Raw genomic sequence first — 16,650 nt, forward strand, 5'->3', positions numbered from 1 at the left:
ATCAACATAAGTCAAATGACTCATTAAGAAAAGACTTTACACAAATTAAAATATAAATAAGTCGAATAAGTTCTCTTGTAGTTTATTGAAGGTGCGTATAACATACTTTTTTTTCTTTATTAATAATCGTTATATATTAACAATTATAATAAGTAATACCAACATGCTTTCACCATGACACTTACACAATTCAAGCAATTTAATTTAGCACTAATCAGATGTATGTGACAGATGTAAGACAGTTCCAATAAAAAAAACACATCCTCGACAAAATAACTCTGATTTCTGGTCATTTATTTACGTGCATATTCACTCATTACATTTGTTACTCAAGTACACAACATAACATGTCGAAATTTTTGGTACTACATAATATTAACGATTAAGAATATATACTTTAAGTACTTAGAGATTGTCTTGTCTTAATAGTTATACATATGTAATATATTATTCTATGTATGGAAATGGGGCCTGTGAAGCCACTTTGGTTGGTTTGGAAATACTCTCATTCGAACTTTGATTTTCTATTGATTGCAATAACTGTAATATCTGAAAATATAATGATCATTTTTTATCTAGAACTGAGAACGATTCGAAATGTATTGTAAATTTGTATTAAGACTGTATATTATTTGTTAGTCAAATCATAATTAGTGATGTAATGAGAAAATTTATGTAATAATGACACCTTAAATAAGTTGTACCTAAAATGAAGAAACAATTTTTAAAATGTTAAGGTTTAATTAAAGAGTTTATTGAAACAGAAACTCTGATAACATTATCGCTTCTTTAATAGTGGGTTAACAAATTTCTGAGTGCTTTAATAGCTAAAAAGAATCTCCTGAGAATCTTTTTCCAACAAACGTTGCCATGTCAAAAGTTATTAGCAAAAAAATTTTATCAAAACGAAAATACCGTATTTATGCACTTTGGCGGTTAAACATTCATCTCCGATAAATTCGACCAAACACTCCGTGATACCTTATTTAACTTTCTAAAAAGATGGGGTGAAAAAATCGTCTCAGACGCAGCGCTAACGAATACGTCCTTGGTAAGATGATAAGGGTCTATATAAGGGCATGGGATATTAAAAAATGATTTAAAAAGTTTTAATTGAACGACAATCAGCCATAAAATTACGATTAAAACAAAATTGACCGGTAGCATAACTATTACAAAAAGTTTTAAAAGTCTATCTCTGACTTTATGCACGTTTTATTAAAAAATAAATATCCTAATTTTTTTTTGTAAGACACATACTGATAGTAAGCGAATTAATTTTATCAAGATATTATATAGAAACTGTTTGAATTAGTAGTAATGTAATAATAAAAAAAAAATTATTCTATACAGTTTGCATCAATTTTTTAAAAAAATTTTTTTTCTAATCTATGTAAACACATAGTATAATTTATTAACGTATAAAATACAGGTGCCAAGGAAGGCCGCAAATACAATTAGTGTTTCACTGTTTTTTAAGTCCTAAAATACACATAATTATTTAAATGTTACTTCATACCTTCAAATGTTGTAAACGATCACTTTTGAAATGACGTACTTTTTTTACGCCGTGTAATTTTGCTTTCTCACGTGGTTTAACTAAAATACCTGTATTGGTTTTGCTAACATGAGGCTTTACTGTTATTTTAGTCAGTTCGAAAACATCAGCGTTTGAATCTTCTTTATGCTTAGACCTTCGAAGCTTATTCCATAGCTTACAATGCTACAAAAAAAAAAAAAAATTTTAATTTTTTATTTTAAAAATGATAATGACTAAAAAGTACTTTCGAAAATCATATCCCGTTTCAGCTTAAACTCTTAACACTATTTTGAGTAAATCAATGCGGTAATAAAATATTTCTTTTTTTTGGTCTTATAAGTACTGTGTACGGAAACAAGTGACTTAATTTATGCAAAATCACCAATCTACAGTGTGCCAAAGCAAAAAGTGTCATTTTAATAACTAAATCCTATTAATACAATTGATAACATAACCCATTACAATATCCGACTTCGTATTGGTATAAATGCGCTAACTTAAATTTAAACTAACAAATTTTATGTCAGCCATTTTAGAACGTTTTTCAATAATATGTGTCCTTATAACAACACTATAAGTAAAGTTGGTCAGTACAAAAAAATGTATTTTGAGTAGATCTACAGTTTTCATATTGAACACTTAGTCTTAAAATGGGCTGTTTAAAAGTTACATGGTGTAAAACGAGTTTTCAGCTGCTTCGAAACAATTTTCGTCATTTAAATCGTTAAGACGGCACTAAAAAAAAAACTTACTGTACGAAAAAGTTTTAATTTAATGAAGTCCACATCTTTTGTATTAAAAATTTTGTAGTAAAATTAGAATTTTCTGTAACAGGCAAAAAACGATTCTTTTGCTGTTTTTTCATATATTTTAATCTATGGAGCATCGTTACGGTATTGAGCAAGGTAAACTACCAAAAATTTGTATTCTAACAAGTTCTACAACTTTGTCTTTAATAGCCGAAGGGTAAATTGTATGTGATAAAATCTATTACTGAAAAACTAATATCTTTGTCTTAGAGCGCTGCTCTAAAAATTGTCTGTCAAAGCTTTTCTATTGAATGAGACTTGTCTAAATGTAATCTATCAGCTTAGACGTCCAAATTAAAGTTACGAACAAAATTTCAGCCCATTGTAATCATAGTTACTATACTTAGTTGGAAAACCTATTGACGACACACAAACACTACATGACCAACTGAAATCACCCTCGTACTGGGTTGAGAATTTGTTTTTTACTAGAAATAGACAATTCATTAGTGGTTTTACTTTTTGCTCTGACAAAATTAAAAAGCACTATAATACATTGGTCATGCCTAAAATGTTATAGTAAATTAATGTTACGATCCAATACACACATTCTCTACCTTTATTTTAATTCTACAAAGATCCGTAATAGTAGGTTATTATTATAGTATCATAGGGATGTTTAATAGCCAAAATTTTATAATGTCTTACTTTCATATACGTCTTATCACACACAGTCAAGGAAAAGAAGATTTATACCTGCAAAGGTTTCGAATCACTGCTTCGGTGGTGATTTACATTGCGTCTGCGTCGTGGATTAATATGGGCACGTCGTTGACGCACAAGATTTGTACTATTTTTGTGGTAACATCCAAAATGAAGGTTTTCAAACAGTAGTATAATAAGAGTTAGGATGTATCCACAAATTAAAATGGCATACAGAGGAAATACATCTTGTAAGCCAATGAAATGAAATGCATTTTTTTCATCAGGAATTTCAGTCCTGTAGTTAGCAAATATTCTTTGCATGATGCCAGTTTCCTTAAACCTGTGGATACTAAACAAAGTTTGTTAGCATACAAATACAAGTACTATTTATTAAAGTAATCGTCATGGTCAGTATTGTCGTTATTATTGTTTCCACAATTGTTAGTATTAGTCTTATTTTTGTTGTTGTCATTATTATAATTATTGTATCAAACGTACTGATAATTAAAAAATTTAGTGATTGGATGATGTTTCTTCGTTCTTAGACTTCCATACGCCTTACTGCCCAGAGGAACACTTGCTAGTTTGCATGGTGGCTCCTTGTCTATGGAATCCAACATTGATGATAGTGCAAACAAGGCTACTTTTTTGGAGCAGACCTGAAATTTGAAAACAATACATTTTATTACTGAGACTGCCAATTTTTATCCCTGATAGACGAAGGAGATGTGTAAAGATCTGGAGGATCATAAACAAGTTAAACTATTAAGAATATTATTTTTATCGTTTTTTTTTTGTCTTACTATTAACACGAAATTTGCTCTCTACGATTTTTATCGCCACTACTAATATACATACACATACATACACACGCTTAAATAAGATTTCCAAAATGTACCTGCTCGAGAGCTGCATCAAAATTTTCCAGCAAGTTGTTTGAATTTTTAATCATTTGGTTTATTTTATTATAAACGGGATCTTCAGATGATGCCTTGAAATATACAGAACAAATGTACGAAATGAAATTCTAACATTATTGTCAGTTAAACTTGTATTTTTTTTACCAAAATAAATTTATAGGAACTGGAGCCATTTACAGCAATAGGTTGGTAACTACCATCTTCCATGAACTCAGATATATTATTAAATGGCATTGTGGGTAGTCCAACTGTCAAGTAACTTGTCAGAGATCCACAATAAACCGCGTAGATGACTAATGCACAAAATAGTACTATCAAGTAAACCAACTTTAATGACGTACGGTTAACATAAGCATCTATAAATTAAAAAATTTATATTTATGAAATTCATAATCGTTTGAGAATCAGTCGCAAATTTTGGTACTCAAAATTTACCTGACAACCCTTGCTGGCAGAATATACCCCATATTTGTGTACAATTTTCCAACAAAATGGCATATCTTGAACGTGTTCTGTCTTGCAATTTCATGTTGATAAAAGACAATGTAATTGTCAAAATAACTACAGTAATAGCTAGCTTAATCCATGCACCTTTGCTAAAAATCTAATTTTCAAAGACTTCAGTTATCCATTCTTACTTTTACATTTTAATGGTAAATAAGATTTCTTAATGTTTTTATTTGTATATGACCAAGTATTGTATAAAGTGTCACACTTTTAACGTACCACCTACGTTTTCTTTTTCTTTATAAAAATTTAAACATTTCAAATACATATAATTTAAAAAAATCTGACTATAACAATTATAACAATTTATTATATAATGAAGTTAACTAACTTTTGACCGTAACCAATTTAAAAAAATTAACATTGTTTTTGTGTGTAAAAGAGTATATTATTGTAGTGCTACTTTTCGGCAGTTACTATAATAATAATAATTGCATATTAGTATCTAGGATTTTAAAAACGCTTGTAAAACTTAAATGATTATATCCTTTAATGTAAAAAAAATTATTACTTACAAGTTGAAGGAATTAAAAAAATAAATATATATAAAAGATCAATTATTGTTAGAGTATATATTCGAAATTAAGATATGACAACGACGACGACAACGACAACGTTCGTTGCGTCGATAATAATTATAAAATCTTTTATATGTACTTTTGTATTCAAAAATGAATCTTATGTTATGAAGAAATAATATAATAATTAACGTGGTTAGTAAATTTAATTAATAAGTACGCCAATTTTTACTTTGCTTAGAAAAATCAAACAAAAATTCCAGCCTTAAGGATGTTATGATTGTCGCTTATTTTTAAGTCACATAGTACATTGTGCATCCTCGCAGCTATAAAAAAAGGAGGGGTATAGAATTTTCTAAAACACATGCTTCAAATCATTACGAACAAAGCCAGCACGAGTGCCATACGTGCAGTCTGACTATTCTATTTTCCCGGTTATCACCACTAAAAAGAGATGTTTGTTTAAAATAAGATCTTATTTTCTGACACAGGCTTTTTTTAACATTTAAATGTTTATTGTGAGATAAACACTGCTCAGAATATACGTAACAGCAATATTATTTTACCCCCTTGAGGTATAGCTATCCGTAAAAGTAATTCGTAGAAGCTATTTGTATCCAGTTTGTACATATTTTGGTTTGACATTCGTTTTTTCTTTTTATCTGTTTTTTTTTTAATCAGGCACTGCCTACTTATTGTATAGGACCAAGCCATTTATTGATTTCTCGCGTTTGCATACTAAAGTAAAAATGGTTTCGTTTAAGCAAACGTATTTTTGTCACAAGGTCAATTTGATGACTTGATTATTGCATGACGCGGTTGTTTTTTCACCAACGAAACAAAAAATCGAACTTTGATTAGTGCGCACTTTGAGTATTTGACAGAAAATAATCAATAACATGGAAGAGTCATTCCAAAAACCGGCCATTCATATTTGTGTCAACAATAACTTTAGTTTTTGAAATTGTTGATTTTTCTCTTTAAATTTATACAATTAGGTTTATGAAATTTATAAAGTAAACTATCTTATCATATATATCTGAATTAGTTCCAGAGACTTTTCAAATACTCGTTATCTTTTTAAAACTCCTATTGAAATTTTTCATATAATCAAAAACTCGCCGTGATAAACTCATTATGTCAATGGAAAACGAAAAGTTCCCGGGCCTTTCATACATGATAAATGAATAGGTAAGACATACGTATACCACCGTAACCCGCGAAAAAAATACATATTGAACTCACATGTATCTACGAACCTTACATTTTACTATATACATGTAATTTCTACGTATACGCGAGAAACCTGTTCTTACCGCGGGACTCCGAATCCCACACTCTGCTTTTTTATTTTTTTTTTATTTATTTTTTTTTTTTTATTCTTTAGTAAGAATTTTGTATACTAAACAAAACAAGACACTTGTCAATATTCAGAATACAGGGAGAAAAAATTTCTTACCTTTAAGTATGCGTTCCATGGTATGAATGAATTGTCCGGCATTTTGATAAACAAACAGTACAATTGGGACTCAATGGGAATCGTGAGATCATATTTTTCTAAAAAAGTTTGGTCCATTAATGTCTCCGTAGCAATAACATCAAAACTCGTAGCTATTGACGTATTAGTAAAAGAAGAATTTCCCTTGCTTGCTGCAGTATTTTTATTCTTAGCTCCACTACCTCGTAGCAGTTGCGGGTACTTTGTAGTTATATTCATTACTGAGGTGATTTCATCCACAATTTTTGATGGTAAATCGTAATTATAAATATAATTTGATTGTTTTGGATGGGATTCGTCCTAATGTGTTATTAACAAGAAAATGTGTTATAACGTAAAATTATTAAAAAATTAAAACGTGTACTTTTCATACTTTTTTAGGTATCACTTTCAGCGAAACATCAGCCAAATTTCTTCTCCTCTCAATCAAAATGTGTTTATCTTTGACATTGAGACGAGTCGTTGGATTCCACTGAAGGTATTCGTGTACCTGAATCGTGTTACTATTCGATCCTGTGGAAAACCATTCTTTTATGTCGGAGTCATTCCCACATTTCACTAACATTTCTACAAGATAATTCAAGCCCAGTCGATTATCTTGAGGATTTTGGCAGAAAATACTCAATGACTCCGACATCAATGTGTCAAACAGTAATAACCAGACGTGCGAATCAATAGCCGCATTCGTTGTAAAATGCATGAAATTTTCAAAATCATCTTCGGTTTTTAGCATAATGAAGAAAAGTAACTTTGAACTCTTCCACATACTGTCATACTTTATCATTAGGTCTGATCCTGCGACTGCCATGGAATAATAGTGATTTTTTGAAAGTTGCCTCATCATGCCCGTTGCAACATGCATACCTATTAAATAAAAAATAAAGTAAAATTCCATGCTTGATATTATTTTAATAATCAATATATTTTTACTTACTTTCGAAACCATAATACACGATCACAACACTGTTGGTTTTGTAAAGTTCTTTTACGTCCATTACTAAATTCGAATAATTATTTATATCACTTGTTGAATCATAACAAGAAACTAACGAAACAACCGAAAGAATGAAAACTGAAAACGTTGATGAGACCATTTTTAATCCGTAATGATGAAAACAAAGATTGACAGAAATTGATGTAATTTTAATATTGCAGCTGAAAGACTGTACTGCAAAAACGAGTCGTAAGATAGTGGAGTCTACCAACTGTGATACTTGTCAATTGTATTTAAATTTTAGGACAGTATTTTTTATTGACTTGTTTTGATTCTTGTGAACTGTAAGGAGTCCTTCGCTCGACTGCTTGATCGGATATAAATATACCAGGATTGTTAGGATTGGGGAAGAGCAGTGGCCACGTGTTGAATTATGAATTGTATCGATTCTCGTAAATAATAAATTGTCGTACTTAATAATAAATTGTGAAGCTCGACCAATGTACTTTTTTGACAGACCAAGCAGTACTACGTGTATAAAATGAAATGTACGAAAAGGTATGTGTATGAATAAATTTGTATGCGTGTATATATGTTTCAATGTACATAGGGTAAACAATAAGAGGGTACATCATTTTATGGATTGAAGAGTTATTTTCCGATGAATCTTGACGTGTTAGAACAAAGATTTTTATAAAAAAAAGAAAATTTATACAGATCTTCAAAACCTGTTGTTTTTCAATTCACATCAAAGAATCAACAAAACTCATATTTTGGTTCTCATACAGATAATTGTTAAAACTCGATCTACTTTAAAATCTTGATGTTATTTTTCATTACATTGTTACAAAATTAAAATTATAGATGTAACAAATGTAAAACGTCTTTCAGATACTTTTATTGATGTTAAAAAAACATCCGATAAAACTTATGCAAACAAAAACTGTTTGGAATGTACACGTACAGAAACTATCGTCGGTGTACAAGAAATATACTACGGAGTACGTAAAATAATTTAGACAAACTTAAAAAAGTACTTTTACTTGCATGATCCTAAGAAGTTTAAAATAATAACGTTAATCAAATAAAGAAACTTTTTTTTCTTATTCATATAAGCTTGTTAGCAACTGTGAATACGAAAAAATTTTTTCTTTAATTTATACTTTTCATAACAAAGATTTCCTTGTTATTTGATTAATGATTTGTAATGATAAAAGTGTTTTTCATTTATTTTTATAACACCAGATCAATCAATTTTGTTTCTAGCACAATTTGTACATCATGATTTAAAAAAACCATATCCTTACAAAAATGTATTGAAGTATTTCAAAAAATATAAATATATTTGACCGGATACTTACGTCACGTACAATTTCGACACAAGTATCAAGACACCGAAACTGCATAGCAACGAGTAAGGCTATAAACTATGGTCCCATGTAGATATAGGCGCAACAGTTATCGATGAGCATCAGAGTTAGACAGCAAAGGCCAGGCGTTTAGGGTGTTGCAGTTGCGTTGCCGATAAGCAGCATGTAGAGACTCAGGCCCACGAAAGGAAAACACTCTCAGCTTTGCTTAAAAACGAGAATTAGTATATTACGTGACGAGGCAGGGAAGTAAATCATTTCCGTCTACGTGTATTTTTATACCAGCACTATGGAAACGATAATAGTATATAAATGTACTTGGAAACAAAACTGACCTATAGGTATGCCACCAAATACATAAGCTTCTGAAATTCATTTATATAGTCACAGAATCGCTTCGAGGACTCAGACGTACAGAGACTAAATATTTAATTATTTCAAATTGTTGAGTACAGCACTACTTAGTGGCTAAAACCATTAATTTAACACTCTGCAATCTACATATTCGCTAGGCATAAGTATTGAGGTTATGATTCGATTGATTTAGTTTTCGTCAGCTGAGTATAGTTCATTGTTAACTATAGCTATATACACATACGTAGTTAACGACTGACACGATAAAGTAACTAGGAGAAAGTTGCGCATAACGTTAGTCTACAACAAAAAAAATTCCCGGGCTGGTCAGAAATGCATAATTTTCCATTCTGAAATCAGGACGGAAATGCGCTTTTGCCGTCAGGGTATGATGAAATAGTATATTACGTACGCGTTTGCAAAGGCTTTGATTTACGAACCGAGAGGTTCATGGCACGAGCTGAAAGTGAAGACCGTAACGAGGCTCATAAAGAAGCCTTTAAAAACGAGTTTTGTATTCTATTTTTTCGCCTGAGAGCACCAAATCAAGCAGCGAAGGTGCTATTTTGAAGTTGAAAGTCGAACAAGTGTATTAAAGTCAATTCAACTCCAATTTAAGTCTTGACTCATTATGGATAGCCGAGGAAATCTACGTAACACTTAACGATAAACATTTTTTCTAATAAATTTTTGCAGTTCCTTATCTTATAATGGAATAATTTACGATTTAAGGAAAACAAATCAACAATGAGAATATTGTATATTATATTTATATATGTAAGCGACGGAAAAAGTTGGTGTTTACATAAAAGTACGTAAATATTATAGCAAACGAGAATGGCTCCAGAAGGAAAGATATTACGTACTGCTAATTGCTTGTAACTTTTCTTACAAAAATAGTCTAAGCTAAGGATTATATTTAAATAAGAGTTTTATCACTTTACATGTGATATACAAAACTTATGGTAAAACAAGGAACGGGTCATTTTCTTACTTAGTCACAAATGAGAAAAATAATGCTCAAAATGTGTATGACAGCAATTTACCATTTGAGGTAAAGCTATCCGTAAAAGTAATTCGTAGACATTCGTACCCAGTTTGTATATATTTCGGTTTAACATTCGTTTTGTCTTTTTATCTTTTTTTTTTTTCAGGCACTGCCTATGTTTTGTATAGGACCAAGCCATTTATCGATTTCTCGCGTTTGAATACTAAAGTAAAAATGGTTTCGTTCAAGCAAACGTATTTTTGTCACAAGGTCAATTTGATGGCTTGATTATTGCATGACGCGGTTGTTTTTTCACCAACAGAACAAAAAATCGAACTTTGATTGGTGGGCACTTTGAGTTTTTCACAGAAAATAATCAATAACATAAACGAGTCATTCCAAAAGTCGACTATTCATATTGTTGTCAACAATAACTTTAGTTTTCGAAAGTGTTGATTTTTCTCTTTAAATTCACACCATTAGGTTTATGAAATTTATAAACTTAGTTGTCTTATCATATATTTCTGAATGAATTCCAGAGACTTTTCAAATACTCGTCATCTTTTTAAAACTCTCATTGAAATTTTTAATATAATCGAGACCTCGGGGTGATAAACTCAATAGGTCAATGGAAAACGAAGAGATCCAATAAAAGTGCTCCTTCTTTTGATCGTATACTGTCTTTTTTGACGTAATAAAATATAAAGCACGATTTCCTTACGTCCCCAATCTTATGTATTTTTAGGTGATGTCGTGATCAGCTCGTATTCATTGTTATACTACGGCTAAAAGAAAACTTCAATTTTTATTTGTAAGTATTTTGGACTTCACACAGAGAATAATCAACAACATTAAGACGTATCTATACAAAAACAAAGCATAAGAAGTAAAGATATAAGGCCTTAGCACTCGTAGTTTGCTAATAAAGCTTATCAACAATTACTTAGATATTTGGAAAGAGCTAAAAAGTGATAATAAATTGTTATTATTTTAACAGGTACCTAGTGTTTTGAAAGGTAACATTTCTCTTGAATAGAACAATTGGTGTCTAGATTTTGTCTCGGAAATATTTAATGCATATTTTAGTTACACAAAATTTGAAATATAGGATCACGCTTTTCTAAAGTAGTATCACATTCATTTTACCAAATAAAAAAAAGGTATTTATGTGACAGTTGAAAAATATTCTGCAAAATCTGAGACCCTTACTTGATATATTTTAATCGATACGGTAAAAATTTTTTAGACGCTTCTAAAAAATTGTTTTGTAAGAGACCTGAGTACTGAAGACCTTCAAATAAGATTAAAGAGTAGAACACTCTAAATATTTTATAATTTATTAAAAGAGTTTTGTCGACATACAAAAAAAAAAAAACTAAAATTTTGAAAAATATAATGAACAATCATTTATGTAAAAACCACTATTAAAAAAACTTAACTAACATTTTTTAATAAACATACACATGATGTGAGTGCATGTGTTTGTGTGTGTATGTGTTTGTAAATTGGCTGGTACTAAAAAAAGGTTTGTTTGGATTAGAATATTTCTAAACTTACTGATTAATATGCCAACGAATATTATTCGTTTTATCTAACCAATCCAATAATCAAACAAAAAGTGAATTGTAAATTAAAGTTAAGTTACAAACCACAGTATGACAAAAAGTCAGATGTAGCCTTAAACGATTCAATAATAGTTAAATAGCTTGTAAAATACTAGGCTCACATGAAGGTCACCTCTTCATTCGTAACAAAATAAAAAATTAAAACAAAATAAATGTCAAAGCTTGATTCAAAAGATAATAATCTCTAAAATTTCGAAATCATGTCAATAAAGCGTGCCTTATTAATTTGAAGTATTAATCATTTTGATTAAAATCACCCAAGCCAACTTACTAGGTAAGGAAAGCTGCCCCTTGACACTACAGAGAAGCTGCTTGTCTACGGTGAAAGAGCAGCTCTACTAGGTGGAACAGAGACACTAAAATAGAGCAATAATAGCATGGCTCTTCTGTATCTGAAGGAGTATTTTCCAACAATTCTCTTTCGGAACAGTGCGTGCAGCGCTAGTCATTAACTTGAATAGTCCAACTGCAGTCAGAGATGAGTAGAGAGATTGCTAACGCCAATGCTACGGCGTGAGACAACTTTTTTCCACTGATCGGGGCGACCCACCGCGGCCAGCCGTCGAACCAAGGCGCACATTTTTCGAGAGTGCGAGACTCGTATCGAAGAGCGTGCGCCTACAAGAAGAGATGTGGATTCGCGTGGAAATGAGCATATAGGCGCACATTTTAGCGACACGTAGAAGGGGTATACCGAATGGGTGCCTACGAGGAGAGGAGTGGAAATGTTGACTATAGCTATATATTTGAGCGTACAGCCAAAGCAAGCGACGACACGAGTTCTTTTCTTTTGACTGCAACCGAGTATATGCTATATATAATAACCTGACTCTTACTCTCTCGCTCTTGCTTGAATGATATCTATCAATCTTACATTCGATTAAATCGTGAAACTAAATGCTCATATAATTATATGCAGGGAAATTGATATCAAAACATTTTTTTTTTCCGTACGTTAACACTTAATTTGAAATCTAGTATTATTTTGAAAAAATAATCAGCTTAATTTTTTTAAGGATAACAGTTCAGCTATAACCACTGGTTAATTATTTTTCCTGATCATAATTGTTATAAACTGTAGGACAAGCCCCGGAGGTTATCGATGAACATATGTGACTTTAAGATCTCGTGCTCTCAAAGTTTTGATAGCTCAGGTAGTAAGGGCTTATGCCACTACTGTTCTCGTTTTGCTATCTGAGGATCGATTCCAACTGTTGGCAAATTTTTTTTTTTAACGTGATTCATCATGCTAGTTTGTTTTCTTTTTATTTATGTTTTATTTATGTTTTATAAATAATATTAACAAACCCTTTTACCCTATACATCGAAATACATTTTTTTAATACTAATTATATTAAACAATTTCATAAGCTGATACTTAACTATAGCATAACCATTTCAGAATTTCATATAAATTCTTATAAATTATAAAAAATTATGTTCAAGGTTAAACTTTTACTTTTTCGAAATTCATAATGTAAGTGACAAGTGGTTGTAACTACCAGGTAAAAATTTTAAGTAACGTAACAGTAAACTTGATATATAAGATCTGTTTTTCATTACTGTTTAGATTTTTGTTGCATAATTTTCAAAGGTATTAAGTTTTGATACTTACAAACGCTAATTAAAAGTTTGGTCTAGAACCAACATTATGTAATTGAAATTGAAATTTCATATTTAATCAACACAATAAGTTTAGCTGCTATACCTAAAATTTTTTTACAACAAAAGACGGTAAATAAATGATTAGGGAGTTTTATGTAAGTTTTCTTGTGCCTCCGAAGATTATGATTATTGTATAGATAGATAAAAATATCGATTAGAACAGCTTAATCATTTCTTGGAAAATAAAATATTAAAATTAATGAAAATTATGTATAAGGATTTTTTTTCTCTTACTTTCTTTGGAGTTTAAAATGTAATAATTATACTCATATCCTAAGAAATTATTTTATTATTATGAATTTCCGAAATGGCCATGCTAACGATAAGTATCAGCTTATGAAATTGTTTAATATAATTAGTATTAAAAAAATGTATTTCGATGTATAGGGAAAAAAGGGTTTGTTAATATTATTTATAAAACATAAATAAAACATCAATAAAAAGAAAACAAACTAGAATGATGAATCACGTTAAAAAAAAAATTTGCCGACAGTTGGAATCGATCTTTAGATAGCAAAACGAGAACAGTAGTGGCATAAGCCCTTACTACCTTAGCTATCAAAACTTCGAGGGTAGAAGATCTTAAAGTCACATATGTTCCTCGATAACCTCCGGGGCTTGTCCTACAGTTCATAACAATTATGATGAGAGAAAATAATTAACCAGTGGTTATAGCTGAACTGTTATCCTTAAAAAAATTAAGCTGATTATTTTTTCAAAATAATACTAGATTTCAAATTAAGTGTTAACGTACGGAAAAAAAAAATGTTTTGATATCAAATTCTGTGCATATAATTATATGAGCATTTAGTTTCTTGATTTAATCGAATGTAAGATTGATAGATATCATTCAAGCAAGAGCGAGAGAGTAAGAGTCAGTTAAATATATATAGCATATACTCGGTTGCAGTCAAAAGAGAAAAACTCGTGTCGTCGCTTGCTTTGGCTGTGCGCTCAGATATATAGCTATAGTCAACATTTCCACTCCTATCCTCGTAGGCACACATTCGGTATACCCCTTCTACGTGTCGCCAAAATGTGCGCCTATATGCTCATTTCCACGCGAATCCACATTTCTTCTTGTAGGCGCACGCTCTTCGATACGAGTGTCGCACTTTCGAAAAATGTGCGCCTTGGTTCGACGGCTGGCCGCGGCGGGTCGCCCCGATCAGTGGAAAAAAGTTGTCTTACGCCGTAGCATTCTCTGCTGCAGTAAGCAACGACAGCGTTTAGTATTAGTACATGCAGTGATTGTTGCACCTCCAGCTGTACAAGTAGCACACAAAGCGCATATCAAATTTATACAGTAATCAGTTCAATATTCTTCAATCACCGGTGTCAACTTTGTTAAAGAGGCAGGATTTTAAACGATTATTTGTATTCGAATTTTTTGTTCTAAATTATCATGCTTAAGAATATAATACCAAACTATACCGAAGAAGAAGTACTCGCAGACATTGAATACTCAAGACATAAAGCTTATGCTTCACGATCTATTCCCCGTGCAAATTATAATAATAAAAGCCTTGTTTTACTAATTCATCAGAGCTACGGTGACAACAGTTCCTCTAAAGTTGATGCACACAAGGTAAAAGACCATTTCTATATTAATTTATTACGGATTCTTTATCGCGGGTTACGATGGAATAATATAGACTTCCCGTGTATTTCTTAAGTATAAAAATGGTTGGAAATGGAGACTCATCAAGCAAAAAGTGTAAGAAAAATTGTGCACTTTTCGAGAGGAGGTGCACTCCTACAAAGGGTAGGTGTAACAAAGATAGAGAGAGAAGAAGAGAGTAAGCCAGCGCAGGGATCTGCATAAATGGCAGATCGATGTAGATAGTCAGTATTGATAAAATCGGTAATTATAAAATAGTATAACCAACCAATATTACTAAATACGCTAAATCTTAAAAAGGAAATAAGATAAAGCAAAAATATCGAGTATTCCGGGTTTTTTTTTGGGAAAAATAACATCATGACACACAAAGAAATAGGCGTTGAGTTATGTGAAGACATTACCTAAAATATCCAGCCTCTAAATATTTTTTCATAAAATCAAGATGGAAAATTAGTGAAAAAATTAAAGCATATTTGCAGAATTGTTATAAATATGTAGAATTTATTTCTCGTTTTTTGCCTAACAATAACCTTAAAAATTATTTTGAAAAATTTCTCGAGCCTTTTATTTACAAAAAATGTACAGGAAAGACATAAATATACCACCGTAACCAACGAAAAAAAGAGGGACTCCTAGTTCCACACTCTGGTTTTTTAAATAAACTCTATGTAATTTAATGGTCAATGATTTTTGTAGGAAGATTTTTATAAAAAGGTAGACTGCACAGGATTTGCTCTGGAAGAAATTAACGTATTCGTGAGTATCGTTTAGTTTTATTCGTCATACATATAATTTGAATGAAAGATAAAAGAACAAAAAAAATTATAAATAAAAATGACGTAATATGAAAAGCAAAAAATATACTCAATAAATTTTGTTTCAACTATAGGTCAAAGACGAATTGATCGTAGTCGAGGGTATACATTAAAAGTTGCAAGATGAGCACGGCAATGTCTATAAAAATTTGTCAAAGACGTTTCCCGTCTCTGAAAACTACGACTTTAATGATGCTAAAATAAACTTAGTCTCGGACGGTACATTAACTATCTATATTCCTTGTAAGATTCAGCCATTAGCAGATGAGAACTGTGCCATCAAAAGTCCAACCAAAAATGAACCAACTGGAGAAATATAACTTCAGTCAGAAGAATAATAATCTAATGGTATTTCATGATTTCATCTTTCTAAAGTTTCAAATAAATGATAAAAACTACGAGAAGCATTTTATATTTATTATGTTGTTGATATATATAATTATATTATGTCATTTGTATTCACAATTTAATGCAATAAATACACTCCCATAAAATGGTAAGATTTTATAGCGTATATTAATAAGTCCTCTAGCAGAGCATACCGACTAATTTCTTTCCGATTTCATTCGTATCAAATATTTGACATAATCATGTAGTTGCAGAAAAATTGTTTATTACACGTTTCTAATACGAGACACAGAAAGCTTTATCTAAAAATAGGCAACAAATATCCTAATGAAATATTACTAATTATAATATTTTACATGAGAAAAGAATTGGAGGCGGGCAATAATAAAGTAACGAATCTATACAATCTTTCTGTTACATTTAAATATGATAGTATGCGTACATTATATCCTGAGGCAAAAATGACATGTCAACAGCACAGGTAGTCTAA

General features: G+C 30.8%; 1 long non-coding RNA gene across 1 annotated transcript; it reads left to right on the forward strand.

Annotated features, from left to right (window-relative positions):
• Window positions 1-14,783: 14,783 nt before the first annotated feature.
• On the forward strand, window positions 14,784-16,210 carry LOC149374916 (uncharacterized). The gene is made up of 3 exons (XR_016292981.1): window positions 14,784-14,961; window positions 15,694-15,753; window positions 15,887-16,210. It is a non-coding gene; the product is annotated as an uncharacterized LOC149374916 (long non-coding RNA).
• The last annotated feature ends 440 nt before the right edge of the window (window positions 16,211-16,650 follow it).

The sequence above is a fragment of the Copidosoma floridanum genome, unplaced genomic scaffold (assembly GCF_036245765.1).
Source record: "Copidosoma floridanum isolate Cflo_tuat_1 unplaced genomic scaffold, Cflo_Japanese_pri ptg000013l, whole genome shotgun sequence".
In the NCBI taxonomy this organism is placed as follows: domain Eukaryota; kingdom Metazoa; phylum Arthropoda; class Insecta; order Hymenoptera; family Encyrtidae; genus Copidosoma; species Copidosoma floridanum.